Source organism: Varroa destructor, unplaced genomic scaffold (assembly GCF_002443255.2).
Source record: "Varroa destructor unplaced genomic scaffold, Vdes_3.0 BEIS01000001.1, whole genome shotgun sequence".
NCBI classification, from domain to species: Eukaryota; Metazoa; Arthropoda; class Arachnida; order Mesostigmata; family Varroidae; genus Varroa; species Varroa destructor.
The window spans coordinates 41,494,789-41,522,297 of NW_019211454.1; the positions used below are offsets into that span (position 1 = coordinate 41,494,789).

Here is a 27,509-nt window from a genome sequence, read left to right on the forward strand (position 1 = left end):
TAATTCTTGAGCTGTTTTTTAATATAAGCAAGTCTCAAATAGACTGCATAAGGTTTGGACAGACTATTTTTTATAGAATATTTTTAATAACTTGCCAGTTTAAGACTTCGACGGTAAGAATTTTTCTTTCATTTAGTGGTAATCATCATTTTGACGGATTTTATTCTGGAGAATCTTTTTCCTCTTCTCATATTTGAAGTAGACATTGATTAATTGAAATTCCAAAAGAACGAACGAAAAAAAAGAGTATTGATCTACGTCGCTTGATGTTACCCCTGGAGTATATCACGTAAAAATATATTGATTAAGGATAAATTAGTATGATTACGCGAACGGGAAATTCTTATGAAATCTATCATAGACTTCATGTCAAGTAGGATTAAACGAGTAAATATAGATTATAGAGCAAGATGTTTTGAATAATATAAGGAGTATTTTTTGGAATAAGAATGGATCAAATATGAATTCTTTATGGTTATTGTTGAGTCAGAGCACCTCTATAGAATCAATCCCCAGTATGAGGCTGTACTTCAATGAATTACGTTTGTTCGTTTGACTGATTAAAAAAAGTCAGTTGTTCGCAAAAACCACCTCGACTACAGAGACGAAAGACATTGTATCAGAGTATTTTTCACCTTCGACACAAAAGATGAGGGTATCATTTAGAAAACCGAAATAGTTTGATTTTTAGTCGGTTGTGCGTTTGTGTTTTCATAGAGTGCAAAGTAAATCTAAGTAATCTATTGCGAATAATGATAAAATTATGTATCGTTTTTACTTAAGGAAATTCACATGGCAATGAAATAACTCCATGAATGATTTCGGAAACGCTCGGAAAAATATTTTGCGTTCCTGAAAATAATTTTCCGTGATGCTAAACAAGTAAAGATATAATATTTATTATTATTTTATCAAGTATTTTAATGGATTAACATTGGACGGTCTAAACGGATAAAATCAGTCGAACTTCATTAAAAACGTAAAATAAACGAACTAGGTAAATAAAATATATGTTTGGTTTAAAAAAACTAGCGTTTAAAAATTAAATTTTAAGTTTTGAATGAATTGAGTCTATCAACAGTTTTATATTTAGCTGTCTTAGCTAAATGTTGAAAAGTCATTCATTGCTAAATAAAAACGATTTAAATGTCTAGATAATTAAAAACCCAACAATCTTTACTTATGTAAATAGTGTATACACGTGTTCTTTAATGCACCTCACTTTTGCTATTAAGCAATCGTATCAGTGTCATTAATGTTTTTTCAACTCGGTTTCCTTCGGTCTTCGTTGATTTCGAAAAAATTAGACTTTACTGTATTTCAATTGAGTGGTAAACATCCTGTGCTTTTGCGGTTTGAAAAATGTATGTACTAAAATTAGTAGCAGATACTTCACAACTAACAATTTATGTTAGTCATATTTATTTATGTTTCAGTATATCGTAAAATAAAAACGAAATCTTCGCTTGAATTCCGTTTGTTCAATTCACCCGTTATTTACTACATATGAGTAAAGTATACTATGAAACTTTTCTGAATGTAGATTTCTATTGTTCTTCGATCTATAACACACACTAATATACACTTTTTGACAGTGTTGTTTACTATCTTGTTTTCATATTTTTAAAGCTATAGTGTATCATTGTGAACTTGCCTACCACTGAAATCGATTAAAAATCAGGTTAAAGTTGACTCAACGGTGCTTTAATCCATAGCGGAATGAAACCACAATATTAGTTAAGGAAAATGGTCTAACCAGAGTATCATTTAGTATACACATATATAGGCTGGATATGTTTCATTTTAGCTATTGCTATTGCTCTGCTGGCTCAATGTTTGTTTAATAGTTATTTTATCGTACGAGGAAATTTAGGGGTAGTTTCGGATATTTCGGGGATATTGAGAACAACTGAGTTTAGGCGGTGTTTTTATTTTACGGTGAATTTAGGCTTTTGCTTCTTCAAGTATTAGCCAAGATGTGCGAAACCATTCTCACAATACACACAAAATGCTGCGTTTCGATCCGTCTTTGTTTGTTGAGCGCCACACGCTCGCCATCGCTTCCATTGTCAAAGACGACAAGAAAATCGAAACAAAGGAGCTTGTGGCTTAGTATAGCATAAACAGAATAGAAGAAATTTAATCTCCTACCGAAAGGGTAATGACTTTAGTGCCCACAGAGGAATCCAGAGCGTTTGCAAGTTTGCTTGGTACTTTTCCTTGCTTTTATTCTTCCAATCGCGGTCGAGCAAAATATTCAAATGAATACTATTACTATTCAATCGACAAGCTTTAACTATTAACACGACCCACTTTAACTACAGTCGGATACTCATCTGTCGCTTCGTGCGCTGTAGTTGCTGGCACATGCTACCTGTGTATGTTCATTTGGAGTAAAATGAGAGGCTTTGAATACGATGTGATGATACTCATTACTGGAATTCCTGAAATCTTGGGCGGTTCAGGTGCTGCTTCGAGCGATCTGTGCTCATATAGGTTGAGCATGGGTAGACCTTATTTTCTCAAGATATCATAGTTCTCCATAGGATTATGTACGAGAGGGCTCAAAAGATATAGTTTATGATAAAGAGTAAAGATGCAGTTACTTTGGTTCAGTTAGTGTACTGCGATGAGATTTTGGCAACATGGATGCTTAGTTGGTTCTTTGCAGCAAATCAGGGCGGATCGAAGTTAGTTCTGAAACAAAAAAAATACTTAACGATTCGTATATAGGTTGCGATTATCCACGTTGATATAAGACAACATGCGCAGTTTTTGCAGATAAAATGCATGTGAAAATAGGCCGAAAAATACACAAGCAAATATAGGTCAATGTTATCCCAGACTTATATGCCAGTTGACAACTGTTCACATTTTTTTGTAATTTTAATTTTATATTCTAGCATCCATTTTTAAATTAAAAAAAATATTCCCTCAGAATGTTTGTCAACTATGGAAAACTTATGATGAAGCTTAAACCTGGAGTCCTCAATAGGTTGATGTCGCATTAATAACTGCATTAATAAACAAAGCAAAACGATGAAATGTATTGGCACACATATACAGAGTACATACATGTTTAATAGTAAATATATAAAGTGAATATATTGCCGACACTTGCTAGCTGCGGCAAGGTACTTCAGGAGTACAGTAGACGAGGTTAGTATGTGCCTGAGATAGCTAAGAAAACCATGGGATCCTAGGTATAATTGCACATGTTACTTAATTCCCTCCACATCGCAGCATCTAAGCGTACAAGCTTGCATACTTGATAGGACATGATATAGCGGAAATAGTTTCCCTCTTTGATACAACAAAAGTGGTCCAACAAGTACAAGTACATAATCAGAAAGCTCACATAAATAAAGCGTCTCAACCTGCCGGGCTGTGGTAAAGTTTATTGTCTGGATTTATCGATTTGTCTATCTATACTAACTACTAAATATCTTTGGTAGGGAATTTTTTCCGACCAGATTCAGCTCTTAAAGTGGGTAGGTTGGACTCATTTTTTATACTTAGTATAGTTTTCCCTTGAAAATACAGTGAAGATAATAAGGTTAATTAGTCGAACGCTTTTGCTTCTAGGAGAATGAGTTTAACCTTCTGCGTAGAGTGTAATAATTTGGTTCGTCATGACATGACACTAGGAGCTTCCTTCTTATTACTTACATTTGAAAACAACGCCGCATTGTCGTCTGTAAACATTAAGGCGACTACCAATGTAGTCCACGGTAATATATATATATATATATATATATATATATATAGGTATGTATAATTTCATCTTAATTTATTCATTGAATGTTTATTTTTGCTCCAAGAAAGAAATTGTTTTGTCACATGACCACGTTTCTTTTATTCGTTGCAATTAGTGAATACGTCACCCATCGGACCCTAAAAAACGTGTTGAGAGGGCAACACTGTGTACGTGAGTTTGAACTGTGTGACGTGAAAATAGTTTTCGTATTTGGGTTCCATGAACACCCTGCCCTTGTCTTCTAATTCGCCTGCGCTGCTTCAACAAATTCTAACAAATGCCCTCAAGTAAATCACGACGCTTGAAACGGCTACACGCCCGTATCATAATACCGAAGCGCAACTGGTCGTAGTCTGCTGCTTTTAGAAACCGGACCTCAGAGAGCCGCATAGCAAACATTCGAGCCTTCCTCCATGGCCTGTTCAGACATTTCCCGAGCTGCAGGGTTACCACAACTACCCGATCGTCAACGTCCCGAAAACTTCAACAGGTATGCCTATTACTCCGATTTCGACCTACAACAGAAGTCGAACGCCGATTCAAGCCTTATCGAGTGGAAGGGCCTTTACACCTCACAACACACGCAACCCTTTGACCACAACCTGACCGCCATGATAGGACCCGGATTTGGAGGCAATGCACGAGACAAAAAAAATAACCAATTAAACCACCTAGATGCACAACGAGCTTCTAGCCAGCCACAGACCGATTAAGACTTCTATGACTATATATCTACTACTCAATGGCCTGACCAACAAAACAGGAGCCAAAACGACCTCGTGTTCGTATGTGTCGGCCCAATGAAAAAGGTGTGCCGTCACTGTAGAGTCCTATTGATCAAAGGTAAGAAGGCATATATTTGCTACCTGGAGGGTAGAGAAGAATTCAATTATATCGATCTGCCCGTGGAGATGAACGCGCTACACAGAATCAACTCGCTTGCCGCCAAAACATTTCGTGCGATCTGCAGTGCTGCCATTCACTTTCAAGCGTATGCTGAAAGTACGTACAGTTTTCCTCAGCTACATAATTGAATAGGTCGACAAATGCGAACACATGACGAGCCATGTCAATTTCCTCAAATCCAAGTTTAAGCTGCCATCGAACGGCAATTGCATATTATGAGTCGTTCTGAATTCGCTCTACCATTGATATGCTAAAGATTGTGCTCCGATGGGCAAGTCCTTCGATTCGTTACCCTATCGCAGCAAAAGCCAGGATTCATCACGTGCGCAAAACCCGTATCATTACAGTACAAAACGACGATGATTAGGCGCGCACGACCTATAACGCGCTAATAACTGACAAGGTAGATATTATGGTTCAAAACCGCTATGGCCCCCAATAACGGTTCGGTACGTCGTTCTTCGCTGCCGAAACACTCCCGATGCCACACTTGTGCCTGATTTACGTGCGTCCGAGCTACAGATAGTTTCGGAACCGCACTTATACATCGACAGTTTTCAGTACGTTCTCGTATTCCCGTTCGGTGATGACTGCACTTCCAACTACGAACAAATCATCACAAGGAATTGACTGCACTTCACTATTACACGTACTGCAATGTAATCCACGCTGCTAAATTTAACCATCTGCGCCAGATAGATCGTTTTTGTCGACATGGCGGCGAAAATTGAGTCAGAAAACCTGCACCATACTCAATATAGCTAACGGTTTATCTGAGCGACGACATATAGACGATTCGCTGATGTAATCGGCAATGATGACAACCTAGCCCTGGTGAGCAAGCGGTGCATATTCTCGATATTTGAAGTCGGCCGTTAATACGTAGCTGAACTCAGGCATGGTGGCTTTCGGCAATGCTTTACTGTGTTTAACTATGACATGTAATGCGCAATGGCTAGATACTGGCAATGCCATTGACTAAATAGCAGCTAAATAGTTCAAATTCGTCGCTGGCTTAGCGAACAAAGTGGGCTCCAACCACAAACGTGCAATAAATTTGGGCAGACGAAAATCCCCGATCCAATGTAGGGTACAAGACTTCACAGCTTGGCACTGACGAGCACGATTCGTAGTTTATTTCACACAGTAGGAAAATCCACGCATAATAAACGGGTAGTGATCGATTAGTTCCCCATGCCCTACACGGAAAGCACACTGTACGTGGACAGCGTTTAGCTAATATATAGGTCTTCAACTGCTATTTTAATGTCAAAATACGTTCATCTGTCAAGTCAGTTAAAGATATGAAGTACATACGAAATGGTAGCGACAGGGCTCTCTTTAAAGTTGATGATGAAATAGTACCGTACGTCCAATACGTCGGATGCTCTCAAGATATACTGGGCTTCCATCTTCACGAACAAAACTCTCGTGTTGAGCAACTTGATTGGCGCTTGCCTCAGAAGCAGCATATGTACTTCGAAGAGGACATAACAATAAAAGTTGCAGGAAAACCGCAAAGCTCAGTGGATTCGTGCTGCTCTCCTATGGAAATGCGCAAATGTGATTAGCTGCATTTACACCTGTGACTTCCACTGAGACAAGATGTATTACCCGTGTCTTTTGCCCCATCACGTCCGTGAATGTACATCATCGGACCTACCGAAAGCAACCTGGCAGATCATGTTGCCACATTTAAAGGGCCCTGCATATAGTAGGGGATTCTCTTTGACGACGGTGAACATTGGAAACATTGGATGATGGCAGATCGGACGTAAGAAACCCGGGGTGTATTTGTAGTAATTTTGAACTAGCCTTTTCGCTTTGCCGGTCGATCATGCATAAGAATGCAATAGCTAAAAAATTTCTGCATAGTGCAGCATGACGTTTCTAATCGTCGGCGCCTACGACGACCAGGCGCTGACATACGTTTAGGACAAGCTGATGGAGTATAATAAAAGTTTACACGATTCCAACCTTTCTTCAGCCCTGCAATATACAGAGATCATCGTGAACATTAAAGTCACCGAGGAACCCCAATATGACCCCGCTGAGCAGCACATCATACCTCCACACGAATGCCTCTTATGGAGCCTACAGTGATGTCCGCGTCTGCTTAAAGGCAGATCAAGGCAAAGCGGTACTTATCAATACACCTGGAAGCACAGTCAAATCATTCCTTAATAATCTACTCCTCGAAAAAGTGCGCAGTCGTGGCAAAGGTGCGCTTGCAGTCGCTGATACCTTGACACCTGGAGAATGCACTGCGAGCATTCAAGACCTTCATCCCTGGAAGAACGCTATGTTGTACTTACAAGAACTCGAAAACAGTTGATCTTTTTTGTCTAGAAATACTTATTGTACGGAACGAGTGCCCACATAAATAAACGGGAAGCTTTCGAGGCCGTTGACCGATGTCTCCGTGGCATATGCAAAGCTGACGAATCTTTCGGTAGAATCTTAAGAGTAGGTAGCAGTGGCTAATAGCAGCTATTTGTTGTCAGGCGCGGAACCAATATTAGCGTTGAAAATGCGCGCGTCAAACGCTCTCACCTGTGGAAGCACTTTGCGATACATAGGTTGGTCACTAATATGCGCCTCGCTGCGAATGATGCCGGCTACTCTCTGTTTTTGTAAGACATATTTATGAAAATAGGTATTCAAAAGTTGCCATTGTTTTGTCGGCTAATAATATTATACAGTGCGAATGCACGGCATAATGAATCGATAAGATTTAGACATCTCTGTCGATCGAGATACCAATGGACACATTCTCAATGTCGTGCAGACCAATGTCCAGTAATTTAATGATCCGAGATATTAAAAATTCTTTCATCGATGTTTTTTCGAAGAGGGATCAGTGTGCCCTTCGTTCGTTCGTCATGTCTCGGATAGTGCCGACTCGGCTCACTTCACGACCGCATTGCTTGACAGCCTTGAAATATTCGGACTTGCGCCACATACTTTGTGAACGCCTCAATCATCGTCATGAGGAACCTTGATCCTCCGAAGCTCTGCAACGGCACCAACGTGGTTGTGCACCATTTGTAGCCACATCTCATTGCTACCAAAATTACCATGTATTGGAAAATTGAACCAAGTATAACGAATACATCTTTGAACAGGCTGATGAAGTCGGTGCTTATAGCAATAGAATAACAATATATACTATAGTTGAAGCTAGGCTGACTTCAATATCAGTAAGTAAATTAATTAAATCAACCAATGCAGGACAGACGCGTATCGAAGCTCGCGGTTCCGTCTAGTCTAATCGAACTATTTGTCTATTCTATGTATACTACAAGAAGTTTATGTCTGTCTGTTTGTTTGTCGAGATAGAGAAGTACATAAATTTCCTGAATATAGAAGCGGATGCTTAAAGGGAGTCTGTTGTGTTGCCATAATGGAGCATGCCAGCTGAAAGTAAAACATCACAAAATAATATACAACAGTACGATAAATAAGAATAATGAGGTGCTCAATCACCTTAGTTTGCGGTGAAATATTAACAAATTTTTCCATTGCGCTAAATAAGCGGCAGTCTATATTGATTCAAACATCAAATAGAAAGATAGGCTGCAATAGGAGGTACGACGATCCTACTATTCCTAATCAAGCGCCATTTCAAACTTCGTCATCCGTGTGCTCCATTTTGCATACGCATGCATACGAAATAACTTTACTTTCACTCACGCAAGTTTTGTCGTATATGTTGTTGGCGGAATCTGAATCAGGGGCCGTTGGTAACCACAAGCCTGGCTGGTGAGCCGCCGGGTCGATATATATCGCCTCTTGTTTCGTATATATGAGAGCATGTTAGATTCTACGAAACGTCAAATCTGTGTTTAACGAACAACGCCAGCCTGTAGTCAACTACGGGTATCGTCCTCCCTGCTGGCTGAAGCGATGGTTCCTGAATATGCTTCTATTCAAGATCTGCTATGACACAGGACAGACTGGCGACGAAGTGGACCCTTTTAATTAATATCGCATTTTTTAAAGCAATTATTCCGAAATAGGTGGTCATTAAGTATAGTTCTGGCTTCAGATGTTCACATATACGCATCTACATAGAGATGTGTCCATGATAGATGTGGGAACCGGCGGACCGGCGTCAACCTGGCAGTAAAACAATTTCTCTAGGTCATGTTGATTTATTACTGCTTTCCCCGACCGGGAATTCTCTAATCTTGCTGGACCAGTATTCAGTTTCCAATGTTCAGCTTTATAAGGAATAATAATTGATTTCATTAGTGAGGTATTTATCACTTGTAGGTTGTAAGGACCATATTCACCCACCAATATTAAGGCCATACCTTCAGTAGTAATAGCGTCATAAATAATTGCTTACTGCTAATACTTGTTTAACGGCCAATAGAAACGTATGACATGTTGGTAAGTAAAAAAAAAACGCAAATAATTTGTTTAAATCAGAGATTTGATTTTTCATTTATCTCACTTGCTCAGAATTTAACTAGTACATCGTTTCGGACTTCTGTTGTTAACGTATTTGATACATTTTAGAGTATAAAGTATTGATAACCATTTTTTAGCTACATCTTTTTCGTAGCTGAATGCTATGCAGAGTCTGTTTTAAAGTTCTGATGGTCATCACCGGGCTCTGCACTCCTATTAATGTTTTGAGCTACTTTAGGTAAGCGATCCAAATAAATCTACAGAAACCATGTTTGTATTGGAGCTTTTTTAATTCGTCTTTTGCGATTAAATCGCGTATTTTATTATTACAAATTAATTGTGTGGCGTAAATATAGCTACCTATTAGCAAAAGCAGCCGTTGGTTGATTCCTTCTAATAATTCCGTGTTGATTACCGGTATTTCTTCTTGCAGAAGAATGTTATGTCAAGAATACGTGGTTTCTTCGACAGAGTGTCTTGATGTCGACATATTGACTAGTTTACGCGGTAATGCCGATAGACCTCCTCGGCTGCCTTCTGCTACAACTTAAGCGCGCACTCCGATCCGTGAACACTAGCGCGTACGGCTTCTACTCTATGACGGCCCATAAACTAAGCGAATTATCAAGACCATAAGTGCATTTATATATAAGTATGTTGAAAAGAAAAAAAGATGTTCATTTGATGTCAACTTTTGCGCAGGTAGATGCAACTATCTAATTTATATGTAGCGGATCGAAGAAATTTCATCCTTAAACTTTGCATTACTTATAAATACCACTCAGCAAATATTCACTTCAAACTTTTACCTATGGTAGTACATACGCGGACTATATGCAAACGCTGATGGACTATTATCAGAGAACAGTCACTTTCAAGACAGACATATTTTTCAGCAATAAAAATCGAGGCTCAATGATAAAATTTCCAAAAATTAAGTGTTCCCTGTCGACTCATTCCGAGATTGGAACATGTGTTAAGGTACTGAAGCGAAAATGCTGCAGACGAAAAGGAGAACTAACGAATTGAGTTCAAGATATATGAAAACACGTGTAGCATACACTAAAGACAATTTGCGCAATGATTACCTGTAAGAAACTTCTGTGAAATAACCCAAGCATAGGTGAGCCTTTGTACCCCACTAGAGAGGGATAGGCTGAAAAGTGGCTGAAAAGTGATGAAAATGACTTCGTGAGCGATGCCGAAAAAAACCGAGCATACGCCGATGCTCATACTCGCAATGGACATCACAGGTATTTATTGTTATAAGATATTGCCCGAAAATGGCATGGTTAATGTTGCTAGACATCGCAAGTTGATGAAGGCCTCATAAATATATGCGGTGTTGTTTATCGACGACAACGCATGGTCTCATCCCCATACTTCACTCACGGCCTCGATTGAATAGGACAGAATCACTGGATGGCCTTATGTCCTATTTGGCCAGATCCGAGTCAGTGTGATCTTGATAGGTAATATACCGTTTTCTTGCCATCGATCTTCTCAACAAACGATCAAGTGGTTGGACATGGCAATGCAAATCATAAATACATAGCTGTTAAGAAGTTCTTGAAGCACTGACTTCAATGTGTAAAAAATCTTTTATTTTTTAAAGTATGTATAACGTAGAAGAAAATATAGCTGTGCTACTATACGAAGTTTAAAAGTTATTTAAGGTAAGTTATATGAGTATAATATAAGTTATATGTGATATGTTACTAAGTAACTCCAACAACTTAATATCCATGTTACGATCGGAACCTAAACAATTCTCAACTCTGTTAACTGTTTGTTCTTACGTTGTGTTACGTTTGTTAATTCAAATGGGTCATGATCTGCCTGTAATCGTAAGAAGAGATTTTATTGGTATTCACCGAATAAGTCGCTGAAAATTACCAAAACAATTGTGGATAAAACTTGTTTATGGTTTTCATTAACAAGGTTGAAGGTGCTTGTGTAGACGTTAGCTAGGTTAAAGGAATCATTGTATTGGCTTTGTCAACAAGTCTTTTAGTTTTGAGGCTATCTATCTTTTCGGTTCGAGTTAATCAGGAGACATACAAGATATTTTTTAACGATGCCTTTACTTTGAAATAGGTTTCAATTAAGTTACACGTTAGAGTTAACGATGAGCACATAAATAGCAGCTCCTAACTAAAGAAAAGTAAAGTACAAATTAAATGATTACAAAGAAATACAAAAAAAAAAAAAGAAACAAGTCGCAACCATCGATATGATCACGGTGCATAGATATTACGACTGCGATGCTCTCTTGAGTCATACGGTTGATCGCATTTCGGCCTGTTACTTGTGAAGACAAGATCTTTATTGTAAAGTAGAAAGAGTTCGATCATACGAATGAAAGTTAAAAAAACCAAAAGTTTGTAATCGTTATTTCACATAAAGATTGCTGGTATCACCAGAAAGATAATGGAAATCGTTGATTTTTCCGAATATGGTTCTAAATGATAAAGGGTATTCTATTTAGGCACTTCTTGGATGTTCAGTACCTAAAAGTGTAACCTATTTGTGCTGGCCAAGCAACCGATGGCATTGCTTCATCGTTAACGGGTAACCTAAGCTTACAGGTCTAAGAGATCGCAACGAGTTTCTAGAACGAAAGATTAGCTGTAGGGTTGGTCCAAGTTAATGCCTTCAGCCAGCTCAGGCCTTGTTATCAGATTCTGTATCCGAATCAGTCAAGCAGAAGCGTCGGTTTATGAGATACAAAATAATTTCGTTAGTGTCGTCAAACCTTTGCATAAAATAGGTTGGATATTTATACTGGAATGCAATATATAAAGTATACTTCGTAAATAAATATTTTAAGTCACTTTCTGGCTAGTGAAAGGTAAAAGCCCTAATTATTTTAAAAACATACTTAGTCATTTTTTTTGACTGTGGAGTTCAGATTTCACGCGTCAGATATAAGATTTAATCAAATAATATTAGGAGGGCCAATGCAAAGTTGCGCATTTTTACAAGGCCATAACTTCGAAATTGAAAATCAAAGACTCTTTAGGATGCCTTAGCATTAAATGAGTCGTGAATTGGTTAGTCCCTTCAAAACATTTCCTCATCGGGACAAATCGGTGCTTATATTTTATTCCGTTAACATGTCCTCTTTTCGCTGTTCGTGAGTATTACAAGTTGATTTTTTACGGGTTTTTGGCAAGGAAACGGTGTAACTTCTATTACTGGCATTAAAATTGCAGATTTCTTGAGCCAGACATGATAAACACTTTCACCAAATATCAACAAATCCCAACGAGAGACAGTTCATGAAAAGAGAAATACGTGTAGGAAACCGGCCGTCAATTCTGGCCTTTTTTCACACTTCGGAATCTGTATTACCAATCTAAGCAAAGCATATATGTTTGTTAAAAACTAAACTTGAACGAAACATATTTCATCATTAGCGCATCGCTGAGAAGCTCAAACGGTATGAACGGGTGTAACTTTGCCTCAGATAATTTCATACATTCGCATTCTAAATGAGCAAGATATCTACGTAATAATATTGTCTAGTTAAATGTGTTGTTTTTTGTTGAACGTGCCGAAAGCGAGCTCGTGCGATCGTTCCAAAGCCACACATTGTAGATCTACATATTTTTTGCATAGCAAATAATGGAAGAAGCGCGTGATTAGTAGTGATTTTAATAAGGTCTTACTACCGTTAATGCTGAACTTTAGTGCCAATGCAACATTAATATATCTAAACATATTGAAAGTAAACCGGCAGTCCTGACAAACTACTTAAGGAAGCCTTGATATCTGTGAAGGTCATTTTGAAACCTTTAAGTTTATGGGAGGTCTTCCACAATTCAGTTATGAACATCCAGATTCGACTATTCTTGCATTGTGTTATTCCTATATATTCGTCGTTTAATGGCTGAAAATAAAGTCGAGCCTGCATGCACTTGTTAAAGAGTAAGCGTGCAGTTTATCTTCCATAGGCTAGACAACCGCGCCCCTTTTTATTTGAGTTCTCCAGTAAATAAGGGAGCTCCCTAGGGACAGCAGATTGCGGGGGGCTCTCTCCTATTAAACGGCCCATTACTGATTAGCTTACCTCCTTGGCCGTGTGGCAAAACATGAACAGAAGTGTAATTCGGCTTGTTCTGTTATTAGTGACCGTTAAGGTTGTCAACGGCTCGTATCAGTTTAGGCAAACAAATGTTAATCGTCTGGGCATTTGTACTTATGTTAGAGTAACATCGGGATTATGGATGAACACAACCAGTGAACTAGGGCAGGATTAGCGATCAACAGCTGAAAAAACCCACAAACTGACGGGGTAGTATGCGCACATATGATGCGCAGGTGTGCTCCTGCTTACATTAATTACATGCTACGTGTGCCGTCGAACAACCCATAACTAATGCAGATTATCTAATAACCTCTTGCAGAGAACTCGGTTGGGTGGCGATGGCGTGTATGTACCCCTTCAACAGAAACAAAACAATTAGTGTAGAAAGCTTTATATAAGTTCTTGAACGCTTCGAAGTTCTCGAACGAGTTTTCCAGCTATTGCTCTGCTAGGAAGTAGTAAATTTTGAAATGAACATGAACTCCCTCAGGAAGGCCCATGTATGTCTTAAATAATCACTTCGAAATAAAATACGTAAGATGCAAAATATGGTAATGTTTCGCCAGCGTGTAAGAAAGATTTCTTTGATTTTAGTGAGCTGAAAATCAGTCAGTACTTTAAGATCCGCATTAGATCAACACTTATACGCCGCCAAATCTCTATAGTAAAACGCTATGTTTCGAGTTTTACGTCCGGCATCGCCGTTCGGCATTCCATCAGACAGACGCCTGGTTTGCAGTACGAAACTAACAGTGTGTCTATATCCGGATTCTAAAGTAGCGCCACAACAAGTCCCTAAAATTAGCAGGCAAATACGTTACCCACAACGTTCTCACAGGAACCTATAGTAGAACTAGAAAGCGGCAATTTTCAAGGCTCAGCTGAGCACCCGTGACCAAATGCATTATGTGCCCATCCCAAAATTTGAAGTGCAGCGTTGTACTACAAACCACCTCCCAACACCGTCGCGAAAACGTATTACCACCCAGGCCTCACTCGACCAGCTAAAAGCAATAAACGAAGAGATAGTGGGCATAGAAAAGAGAAAGAGAAAACCAACCATTCATTAGAAAATGACACTATTTTCCGACTGAACAGAGTTCGAGCAGCAACATGAAGGACATTTGTGGCGGCTCTAGCTATCAAGAAGCTATGGAAGCTCTTATTCAAAGGTGTGCTTGCTTTGTCGGATTTTGAAACCTCCCCTGTAGCATCGTAAGACATTACCCTGATCTAGGAGTATCTATCCACGAAGCAGCTTACTTGATTGAAGCTAACCTTTTCAAGCGAGTCCCTATACCACACTTCACCGCGACACACAAATATGTCTACCTATTATGTGACACAGCACTCCTCATAAAAAGCTGAAACGGGAATTCCCATCTCCTAAAAACTTCGACGGATTGTCAGTTTACTTGCGAGTACGAGAATACGATGTCGGACTTATCTGCTATTGTTTTTTAAGAAGGTGCCATCTAAGTCGAATGATCAAACCGTGCAATACGGTTTCACTACTTTACGTCACGTACTATCAGCCACTCACATAACTGATTTCAACATATTGAATATTATAAACTTTGCAGAAGTGGTCGTATACAAAATTTATGTTTTTATAACTTTTCGTTATATCTGTTTATAATTAGATATGTTTTCTTATCATCATATGACAATTGCCGGTCACGCCTTTTGTGTATGAAAATAAAACCAGGCCTAACTGGCTAAATAGTTTTTTTATCATCAATTCATCAACTGGAAGGTGAGTTCTCAACAAAGTTACGACGACGAGAGCTATATGAGTTATAAGACCTTTGCTTAAAAGAGTCAATCGAGAAATAACCGACAGAATTTCACCGTCCGTTTCATAAAGGTACGCGCCCACAAGGACAAATTGCACTAATAACGGGTAGGACATTAATGAGACCTGGTGCACAAGATGAATTGCCTTGCGTCCTTCATACCGTGTGCACTATAAAATTACAGGTCAATTATAAAATTTCTGCACTTTTAATATGACTGACTGGGTATGCTTTCGGAATTATTTTCCAGAATGGGAAGCTGTATATGTCACACATGGCTGGGTGGCGAGAGTTCCCGTAATACCGGGTTCGTATGAGACTCTTTCATCTCTGATAACGATTTACTCACTAAGAACCTGTTATTTTTATCTGAAACGTAACTTAAACATTATACATTATAAACCCAAAGCCTCAGCTTGTAACGAGAGCTAAGTTACCTCAAATTGTTTTGTAAGTCTTACGTAATTTCATCATTCCCCAAATGCAGAAACTAATGAAGTTATTCCACGAAAACCGCTGAGCACATTTTTGTTTTGCAGAATCGTCCAGCCTTACTACATATTTAGTACTTGTAACAGTGTTTGTCATGCAGTCCCTCATAGATTTAGACATACTCGTCCATTTTGAATGTCGATTGCGAACAAGCAGTTTAAGCAGCAGAATTGGGGTGGCGGCGGCTCCGATCCCCAGCTCCGATCCCGATTACGCTTTTAGGTCATTTTAGCTTTTAATATTAGCTCGTCTATTAACATTGTAATACATGTGTAGATTTCGTTTCAAGATCAACAGTTTATAAAACCAACAAAAAAAAAGGAGACTAAATGTTTAAGATCCGGCCTTCTTCAATATTTGATTCTAACCTTATCAATCGGTCTAAATTCCACTTCATAAATCTTCCTGTTTACCTTTTACTAGGATCGCACTAGCGTGTGTTTCACTGAGCGGTGTAGTCCTTTAAAGCTCGGATGACCACAGCCAATTGAAAAAGATGTTACCGACAACATTGTGGGCACATGCAGAGGCCGAGCAGCTAGAAAAACAACTGCCCACATCCCATGGCTTTCTTTACTGAGATCGAAAATCTTTAAAACCAAAAAGCTATATATGGTATTTGAGACCGAATGTTGGGTAGAAGAAAAATGTATTTAACTTGGACACAAAAGGTTCGTGCGCTTTTTGTTCCAGCGTTCACCATCTGTTTCCTTAAAAAGCGCCTCTTACATGGTTTAGATTGCGACTTCGATACGAGGATGCCCTCTAAGCTGTTTAGGTCTAGATATTTTCCTGTGTTCAGTCAAGATTCTTAGTGATTTAGTGATCTATATAAGGGAGCAGAATAATTTACCGACGCGCCAAACGTAGTGACAAGAAAGCATCGATTGCCTTTAAGATAAGTTACATCTGTATTGCGTTATAAGCACGTCGCAAGAGTGGGCTGTAAGAAGAGGTGGGCCTGGATGTGCGGCTCAGTGTGAAGCTCGCGCGCTTCCTCTCTTGCCTTCTTTCTCTCTCGTTCAACGAAGTGAACGATAGGCACGTGCGTTTTTGCCGTCGTGCCGTACGCCACCGAGCTGTAAAGCTGCCTCGTTCAACTTCAGCAGCTGTCATGCGTTTCACTAACCAGAAGGAGCTATCAAGTATCAGACGAGTTATTACTACTGTCGTTATCGTTAATTATAGCAAGTATGATATTAAAAGCGGCTACGTTAGCAATTGAGGTGAATAGGCTGGAAAGTGCGTGCTGGAATCCATGGCAACCATCATCAATATTTGCATCGAAGAACAAAGACGCACGCTACTAGTGGTAGGTAGCGGATGCAAACTACGGTACAGCCCAAACGGGAGAAGAATGATTTTGCGCGCTCATTTTAGCTTAGACGATAAAATCTGACTAAATCGCCCACGGCAGCCATACGTGAACAAGCGGCCGCTACGAGAAAAAGGGGAGGGATGCGACGATAACGCCATGACGAAAGACGCATTACGGCAGTTAATTGAAGCTTTTAGTTAAACGAATCCGTGCCATGCCCTCTTTAATCATATTTTTCTTCAACTTTTTAATCATCTTTACCACAGTTTCGCGATCTGTCATTAGATTTTCTCTTCCTAGCGTCTTTGAGAGCGAGCAAAGGACACAAGGACATGTGACAGAAGACCCGAGCAGACCGAACTGGTCGTTGACTTGAAGTATAGTCCTGGGCCGCGTCTAGCCAGGCCAAAACAAGAGGTGATTATAACAGGAGTGGTCTTTACATGTCTTTGAGTGAAAACGCACTGGTCGGCAGAGACGCCTGTGTGGGTGGTTGTAAGTGAGCGCATGCTGGTCCATCTGTCTGCCTGCGGAGTAGATTATCTGTATGGCGGGTAAGTTGCCTTTGGCCAAAGCAAGAAAGGAGAATAGCGAAGAATATAGACACTGTGCCACCCGCTCTGTACCACCAGCCATTTCCGTCGCGCCCGCCCTTGTACAGTCGTCGGTTCGTATGGCGTTGAATAGAGAAACTTGCGTGTGTGTGCGTGTGTCGATTCTTAAAATGATCTATATGCCGACTGCATTTACATTTAGGGGAAGCCGCAGCTACTGCGTTTTGATTAAAATGTTGCGCCTATTTACAAAAGGGCGAGTAGCGGCACAAACAGACGGCAGCGCTTGATTCATGTAAATGCAGTAACTGTCATGCGGCGTCCCAATAAGGCGAAAACAAAAATGCTCTTGGTTTGCCATGAAAATGTGACCATTTAGGACTAGGAGCAATGTATGTGCCTATTTTTGCGACCGCTAGAAATACTCGAGCTGTCTGAATAAGACGATGTTCGAACGAGTAAATCGGAGTTTTCCAAAAAGTCGCTCAATGGCCCTTTGATTATAGTCAAAAGGTTCATCTCAGAGAAATAAAGACACATGAGTCCAAACTATAAGTTCACATAGCGATAATTTATTTTTAAAACGCGTCCGATAGTCGCTTAAACCAGACTGCCTATTCAGAATAAGTTAATTTTAACTTTCGTTACAGTCACAACGCGTTTCCACATAGATTTCCTTCGATATTACCCTTTCGAAAAATGGCCGACTTCTTCCGCCACGTGCTTATGAATGTGACCCCCATTGCACGATTTAAGTTTTCGAATCACTTAAATGTATTAAGATAATACCTATTATCTTCAAATGGTGTCACCTGCTTAATTAAGAATGTAAATGTATAGAACATATTCAGCTAGTCTTTCTTTATGCCGCTTACATATAAAGCTTATTTCTGGGTTTTTTGAACATGTCGATAGGGCGTGCTGATTTATCCCAGTTTCTAAACGCATTCGAGATAAATCCTAATCACATCAGAACCACCTCCGCGTGTTGGCAGAACGATTTGTTTACTCGCATAAATCAAGACTGGAAACTGATCGATCGAGGCAGGTATTCCTACGTTTCGACCAAGTGGTTTGACGAGAACTGAAGACGAGCATGGAAGAACTGAAGCCGATAATTTACTCGTTGTTCCACAAGCCTCACTTTAACCCAACTGATCTCATGAGGCCTCGCATTTAACCCACGAGAAAACTTTGTCTAAAAGGCGCGTGCATTTTTTTAATTCAGAGAACCGGTTTGGAGTGGCCGTTTGGTTGTGAAAATTCCGTTTGCTTATTATAAGCTAGCAGAATCAAGTTATGTTCCGTTTTCATGATGATTCTCACAAAATATGAGCTTGTCGAAAGAGCGCTGATGATTTTCCTAGCTAGCTAGCTAGCTAGATAAAAGTTTTAAGCTCACATATCTCAAGATATACAGTGTTCGTGTATTTGAAAGCCGAGGTTTAGCAGTGGAAGATGGGTAGGTAAAATCAAGCGCCATTAAGTGTTTGCCAAAAATCACTATTCTATTGCGCCTAAAGCGCAAGTGCTGAGGACGCGTTATCGCAAAAAAAATGGCGCAAAGGTGGTTCTGTCGTTTGTCCTGAAAATTCCCCGTAGTTGTCGGCTGCGAAAGAGCCGATGGAATTATTGCGGAAGTTGAGCAAAAAACCAGCCTGGATAGCCATAGTGTCGCCAACGAACCAAATATTCACTGTCAAAGAGCTTTGAACGTTTTGCTTTAAGCTGCTTATAACAAAGTCCGATATTTAGCGATCACCAGATTTGATCAAATTTCGATCTGCAAAACAGATTTACAGATACTCTATAAAATCGAGCCATTTCGCTTGGCCGGCGAAAACCGGATTACAGACGAGGGTAACACGCGGGAACTTTCCCCTCGCCTTTTAAAATAGCCCACACTGACGCCAAATAAGATGGTACTGGATCTTTGATGCATTCTGGAATCGTGTATTATGAGCTGCTGGCGTCTATAGGAACGATTGGCTGTCAGCAACTAGCAAGAGCACAATAAGTCACTGAAAAAAGCTCACTGAAATTTGTGCACAGGAAAAGCGTCCTGTGAACAAATTTCCCATTTTGACATTTTCCCAAGTCCTATTCTGACAATGCCAAACCACATACGTCTTTAACTAGCCGGGAAAAATTGAAAGAACTTGGACAAAAAGTTTGTTTCGGTTGTTGCAGAACTATCTTAATGGTGCTAATTTAGAATTAATGGCGGTATAAAAAAAATCATTTGTTACAATTTTTGCTTAGGAACTGTGGTGTTGTTAGAGAAGTGGCGGAAGGTGATTGATAAAAAGTGCGCATATTTAGCTGAAGTATCGTTTCAAATTGTAAAGAAAGCATTTGCTTCAACTTTGGTACTTTTACAGCACAAAATTGTTAACAACGGCTTCCATCGACAGAAGCTATAATAATGTTTCCCGAAACATTTGGTGGTGTCCAGTCGAATTATTATGATCATTATTAAGACCCAACCTAAATAAGAACATAGGAGTGAGATGAATAAACATTCGAGTTATCCTTTTGTGCAGACAATCGGGGCAGCTAAACCAGCTCCGTGGGCAAATAAGCATTATATATATGACCGTCGCTGCTGCCAGTGTGTTTTATTTCCTTTTGTATTCTAGACCCTTTTCGAGCTCGATGATAAACAATACACATTCTGAGTAGTTCGAACCGGAACTCTTACCAAATAAACGCTACTGTTTAAGAAGGAGGCTTTGGGAAAAATAAAGCCAGTCTGCATATAAGGTCAATAAATCCAAATAACTGATGCATGCTCGTAGCAAATGGTGGTTTGACTTGGTGTGAAGTGTGCTTTCCCAATATAGCCAACGGCCATTTAGAGGAGTAAGCTTAGTGACTACCATTTTTCCCGGGTCTCAAAAATAAATACGTTTGCCTAGCTACAATGTCCATGATTTGAACGTGTACGCTATCGTATTCGATTGCCGCAGCAAATATCTGTCACCACTAACAAAAACTCAATAGGAAGGATCTAATTATGTTTCTCACAATTTACCAGCAGATGCTGTCTTACCTCTTTCGGGCTGCTTGATACAGATAAACCTCCCAGATATGATTCCCATTAGCACGCCGATGCGGTGTCTCCTAAAATCAAAAACTGGACCAAGTTACAGATGACAGAAACGTGAGTGAATGTAAATAAGCTGAATAGAACATTATATGCGGGGTCTGTTGGTTGGATACATACCGTCATACCAGGTACGTCCAGCCTTTGTGTCACTCACAGCAAGCCTACGTTGAACTAGTTTCGGTAAAGCTAGCTAAAGCGTCATATCTGTCGAATGTAGATGCAATTAACTAGAAAATAGGACATCGAGAAACTGCATAACAATACGTTATTAATAATAAAGGTTTCTTTAAACTCAGAGGGTAAGCAAAGCAAAAGAAAACGATTAAAGTTATCTCGCTTTTTCTTCTTAAGTAATTTCATTCGTTTACCAAACAAGCCTGACTAAATTATTTACAGCTGCTTTTAAAGTAACGTGGTCTAGAACTTACCACATGGATGACGAGATTTCCTTCCCACGTTACAACGTTTATCCCATTTAATGCGCGGAAATGTGTTTCCTCACTTAGCTGCCTGCCGGATATAAGCATAAAATCAAATATGCGCTGGACGTACTGAATCATATACCTGCATTGGGGGAAGCCTACCTGTGGGACGGCTCCTTTTGTCCGCCTCGAAGATTACAGGTCATCGTATATAGAACGAAGCGAGCGACGCTACTCCAGCTGGTTCGCTGGCTCAGTAGTCGTTTCTGAGCGGAAACTGGCCAAAATAAACACATATTGTTAACGTGAAACTCAAAGATGGTAGATGTTCACCCAAACTTTCTCTTATGAGCATTTAACAAAAGATAAAAAAAAAAACACTAAGATAGCAAAGACCCTTAAGAACAAAATGTAATCCGCACATACTCCGATTAATCATATAACAATTAATGGTCTAGCTACAATCGTGTTGTTTTTAGAAGATGGATTTGTTTGTGATTAGTTTCCTATAGATCTTGGAACACACTACTCTATATGTAGAATGCGAAAAGCTGTGTTCTTAAATGTAAAATGTTCAGCCAATTTTTTGTCTGAATGGATTTATTTTCACTGTTAAGTTTTCAGCGGATTTGTGCAGAAAACATTGATGAATTCAGTGCTCTCTATATGTGTATATATAGTACATCAAGGTAAATGATCTTGGTAATGGGAATGGTCCACGTCTGAAAAAGCCCTTGGTAGTCGCTCAAATTCCAAGGAAGCAAAAAATCGACCAGAGTTGAGCTGTTTCTTAAAGGTTCTATTTACAGCTGAGTGAAAGCTGTTGTCCGAGTGTGCTGAAGAGTGGTCGGGAGGAATGACTGAGCGTCCGCAAGCAAGAGATGAATTCTGCACGAATGTAACGAACAACGTAAAAGCGTCTGTAAGTATATGGGTCAGCTGTAAAACCTGTAAATACGGTCTTGATGAATATCTCCATGAAGCGCCCTAGCAAGGGTTACATATATGGTTTCACAGATATAATTACGCTATACATAATAGAACAAAGTAAACTGGTCATAAGAATAACACATTTAATTGTGAGTCATAACATAGCACCAAACGCTTCATGCAGCTGAAAAACTATCGCAATTTAATATTCTTTACATTGATAGAAAGAGATATATTTGCATTTAATTACTGGGTTTTACACAATTTAGTGCACTACCCACGTTACAGCGTTGGATTATCGTGACGCACTACAGCGTAAGCGTGAATCTGCATAAATTGCCAGTCTGACCAGGTATCAATTAAACACGAACACGGCTATTATATGTTATAGAGTTCAGTGTTTTATTTATAAGGTGCCGTTTTCCGTGGCCTAGGCATAAATAAATTCTTGGCCAAAAAATTTCTGTGATGGTCAGCCCGTTTTGTAAACCGAGCTCGTACCAACTGAACCGCGCCCTTTCAGAGACACACGTGGACATCAATTCTTCTAATGACAAACGTTTGTTTCCTATATGATTTCTTTATGAAACCTTTATATGTTTCACTTCGTGTGCGAAATCCAAAGGAGCACCTCGATGTCTGAAGTATTGTGCTTTTTCTTGAGACCTTCTCTTCCGAACGATATGGCTAAGGGCGTTTCTGTATTGACAAGTTACCATGTCGATGTCCCGTATCCTAGCGAGACAGGACATAAGCAAGGGCATGCTAGCCGGATTAGAACATACCTTCTTTATTAATGACACAACAGCCTGCCAACTGTAGGCGGTACTTTTTTTTAGGCAACCGTTTTATTAGATTAACTTCCGTTAATAGGGCGAACGTTGCATTGAGATATATTTGTATCAGTCCAGTTAGAATAATACAGAGTCGGATAACCCGATCGTTTCAGGTAATGCTCTCATCATTTTTTGAAACATAAAATCAATCTCAGTTAACTTACAAGTTAGATAGTTTTAGTTAATGACAATCGCATCTAACTCTTACTGGATCTCTTTCGAATCTCGCCGAATTCTACTTGTGGGAATTTGTACATACAATGCTTAATAGTGTGTTGTTAGGAACAGGAGTAATACATAACTAAACTGCAGGTACTTCCGCAGGGTGTGGCAATAACAATGGCTTAGAAACGAATACAATCTTTGAAAACAATACTGGATATCTGCTGCAGAGGTTAGTTGCTTATTCGTTCTTCGGAAAATTTAGCCGGTTTGGTATTTAAAGTTCGGAACTTTAAGCGTATGACCTTAAAACAGCTGAAATTACAAAAATGAAAAAAATAACTGAGCCATCTATATATTCAATGAAGCTATTCTCCGAGAATGCCACTGGCTAAAATATCCTAAAAACATATACTTACAACTTCCAGTTAACGATAAAATCGATACAATAAATAGATACTGACGTATTAGCTAGATAATAATTATAACAATATTGACCAATTTAGTTAGAATACTCCATACGTTGGGAAAAAAAGCAGTTTATGCTGATAGATTTTTAATGCAAGTTACTTAAATGCTTAATTTTTGGTTGCCTAATTTCGCAGAGTGTGTCATAAAAAGTACCACTTAGGATTGAATCGGCGGGAGGGGGCGGGAGGAAGTTCGACTGTTACTTCGATATATGGTGCTAGTGACTGTTCGTAAAGCTTGACAGAGTTAGTTGATGAGTATTTTGCATTGTCACAAGAACATTAGCAGATCGATAGTTGAAGCACCCTCTAATAGAGAACACTGGTACCATCAAACATTTGGTCTAAAATAGCAGGTACTAAAATTCAGGATACAATGGTACAACAATGCATTTTGTCAACGATCGAGTTTTAATAGATCTTCTTGTACTGTATTATAGATGTGGCTATAAAAACGAAAGCCTTCACAGCATTCAAGGTTTCAGTGCCAAAAGGACACATATAGGCAATGGTCCATACGCGTAGGCCTAGAATAGTCTGTTCAAGTAGCGAAATGCTATTATAATATAAAAGTAACGTAAATAGTTGAAGCATAGAAGCCTGATGGGTGGCTGACAACCTCTAGTAAATGACCATGATAAAGCGAAGGCGAACATAAGTAATTTTTCAATATATATATAGGTCTTGTTTGTGCCTATTACCATTAGCGATGTTCTGCTGTTAGATATCATAGTCGATATCTGGGTGGCTGGCGGGGCTTCACGAACACGTCTATTTTTTCCGCACACTACGTTGCGGTACTTGTCGTTGATAGCTGGAAGACCGGCAATGTGTTAGTGCAAGATGTATATCAGAGTTTCCACTGAATTTCTCCCCGCGCCCTAAAGGTGGTGTGTTATTAGCCAACCTGAGTTTTCTGCTAACCCGAGTTCTTGACGTCATCAGACACAAGAGGAATGTCACTATGAAAATTGCTATATGCATTGGGGAACATATTGACAAATGACTACCAGCATTGAGATAATGCTATTGTACTGTGCTATCTCCTTTTGTGGGGGTCGACTTCGTACATCTTTACTGCATGAGAACCGCTTCATCGAATTCGATGGTTGACGAACACAGAGCGTTCCGCTAGCTGTTCTGTTACACTTCGTCGCCAGTGTTTTTTTCAGTGATGACTCAAGGGCGCATAGGTATTGTCGAACACGAGGTGCTAACGCAGATTGCATGAGGCATGACAGATGTTTTTTTTTTTTGGTTGCGTAACGATACGAATATTATATTGTCGACAGTTCTTAAGGGCCTATCTAGTTTGTGTATTTCGATCCGTAAAGGCAAAATAAAGGAGGATTATATTAGAAATAATTGAGCTACATGTGATGGACGGAATGAGCTGCTTAAACTAGACTTGTACGCGTACACGAGCGTTAGCCGGTATATTCCTTATGATAACTGGCATGAGAAAACTTGTGGTCGACTACGTTGTTTTAGCAGGCCCCTCCGCTAGAATAGTGCATACTTACCTGGCCGGATGAGGTAAGTCCTAGGATAGGATATCTTATCTAAATCGTTTCTCCTTGGTATTGTTGCGTTGACATCAATGGAGCGTCAGCCGGGCATGCTGCTAGCATAAACAAACGGTTCTGCCAGGAACTAAGCTTAGCGAGTACTCTTGACCTGTTTAAGCAAGCTTTCAGCTTCAAAGAGGGTGACTGGATTGAAGGTTGCAGCTTACATAGACGTCGTCGATAGCAATTACGAACCATTTTTCCCGGTACGTATTGAACAAGTCTGCGTACGCAAACAATACCGTCTCTCACATAATTCACTATCAAACTAAGCACAGATTTCTTCTCGTCCTTGATCTAGCTAGGTCCAGTTGTACGTATAGAACAACAATGCAACATTTTTTCACTAACAAACATTATTGTAGAAATGAAAGTGTAGGTAAAATGTGCACAATACGAACCACAGGTACGAAATGTGTAATCCTAGTTTAATCGCTAGCCGCATAAAAAGATATTATTGATTATTTTATAGAAGGGCGACAATCTGTTTAACTCAAACAGTGTGCTGAAGTTCAATCTATATCGGCAATGTTTCGCACGGTACCATTTCTCATACGTTATTAGAATAGTATGATACAGGCTTGCAATGATACAATAGCTATTATGTGTAGCTGCGGATGGTGACATGTTATTGAATAGGGCACTCGTTTCAGACTCGTCGGGTGTTTGGCCGGTGACAGAATAACGCCTAGATTTTACCCAGTTTCGTGAGAACATATTTACTCGATAGAAAAAATGCTTGCCGAGGCTTCACATTGATTTCTGTTTAACACTGTTGCCACGGAGAGAATTAGCTATGTAATTCATTGTGCATCGTCGTTTCGGCATCGTGTAAACATTCACTGAAGTCAAAGGTCGAGTAACGAGTAAATAGATTTGAGGACCAATTGCGGGGTTCACTATTTTCGGCACTTTTTCTACATAAATCAGTGCAAATAGAACTATATTTTTAACAGTATACGGACACTGGCTCCGGCAGAGTAACTTGCTCACAGGTAATTGTTGAATCACATATGCTGCCGCATAAATATGGATGAGTTCTACTAAATCACAAAAAAAAAACGCTAATTAGTAGTCGATTCTCCTTCAGAGGTGCTTCGTATAATACTAGAGTGCGAAGTAGTTTGGTCTATAAACGGCCCATACGGAAACATTCAGCCACGATATATAACCTATTTAGCGGTTTAGAATGTGTAAAAAACGGTATTTTGGCTCTTGTATTTTTGTTTTTTTCCTACACATCGAAGTCTGCTCCCCGGGAGTTTCAGTTAGTTATGTTAATGTACTCAATCATGTGGCTTGTTGGAGGCTGTTACTTTACCCATTCATTGCATTTGTTTACATCGCCTACGTATCACATAATAGCGCTCCGAGCACACAATTTGTAAGAAAACTGTTGAAAACGCATAGAATCGTCGTAACTCTGAACAATCATCTGATTGACCGACATCTTTAGTCGAAGATGGCCGTCACTAGTTGCGGCTTATTTGGGAACAACGAGTGCTATCTACTTGCTCGATGTTTGCTCGTGTGCCTAGCTTTTCTCAACCGCAACCTTAACTTCGTTAATCAAGAACATATGCGAGCTTTGTTGAAGAATCGCTTGTGAGCGAACAACCATTATCTTATATAGAAGGAAACGATGTACTCGCAACGCAGGAACAATGACGTACATGGAGTTAGTAGAGATTGCTGGTCACAGGAATTAGATCCGCCGTGTTGTTTACCTCTCACACTCTGCAGGATGGACTAATGATAGTTTGCTAGGTGTTATACATGTGTTTCTTGATTGTTTTGCAAAATGAAGTCAGCGCTCTAGGAAATCCTCAAGAGTTGTGCCTTTGTGATTTGTATCTAATCAATGGCTTGTTTAAAGAAGTTGTGAAGTGCGCAACATCACCTATCAAACTCTGTAAGGCATAAAGTTGCACGAATTTAAACCTGAAGATTATGGTAGTTGACGCCATCGCTCGATCCTGTTTCACTGGATATAGGCCGCCATTAAAGCTCGAAACCATATTCCGTACATCTATGAAGCTTTGCGTTTGAGATATTTGACAACATTGGCTGTTTCGTATTTTTGGGTAATATCTTGTGTCTCTTACGTGCATTACGTGTTCGAACGTCAGTTTACGCCTGACTGTGTTCGGAACTGCCAAGGGTTACTGTCACACTAACCTAACCCTGCCTGATTAACAGGTTGTTTACACTTTTGGATAGCTAGCCAATTGCAAAACACGAATAGAGTGAGAATTCTCTTATAGCTGACTGTAGGTTATTACTATGTAAAATCATTTTTGCCATTCCGACTCGTACGACATTTGCTACGAATCAGTAAAGCGTAAATGAGCATTCGGTTAAGTCTGGCACAGCGAAGCAGGCTGAATTGTGCGATCTGGAAGTTTACACGAAGTCAATGAACGTTCCGCTGAACAGCGCGTGATAACGGCCCTCCTTTAGCCGTTCCCCGCAACTTACTTCACGGCTAGTGGACCCCCCCCCCACCCCACCCAGTCAGACGTTTGTGCAGCTACTTAGCTGCCTCATCCGCTTCCCTTCACGGTATCCGAAATAGGGGGCAACTAAAGATTTTCGCCCACTATAGGGGAGAATGAGAGACAAAACATTTTGCTAAATACAAAATCTGCGTAGACGTACATAGATTAGAGAGGCGAATGTGCTT

General features: G+C 39.7%; 1 long non-coding RNA gene across 1 annotated transcript; it reads right to left on the reverse strand.

Moving 5' to 3' along the window:
- Positions 1-1,420: 1,420 nt before the first annotated feature.
- On the reverse strand, positions 1,421-26,696 carry LOC147758649 (uncharacterized). The gene is made up of 4 exons (XR_015319093.1): positions 23,960-26,696; positions 20,867-23,103; positions 20,382-20,452; positions 1,421-2,697 (listed from the first exon to the last, which is right to left on the reverse strand). It is a non-coding gene; the product is annotated as an uncharacterized LOC147758649 (long non-coding RNA).
- Positions 26,697-27,509: the final 813 nt, after the last annotated feature.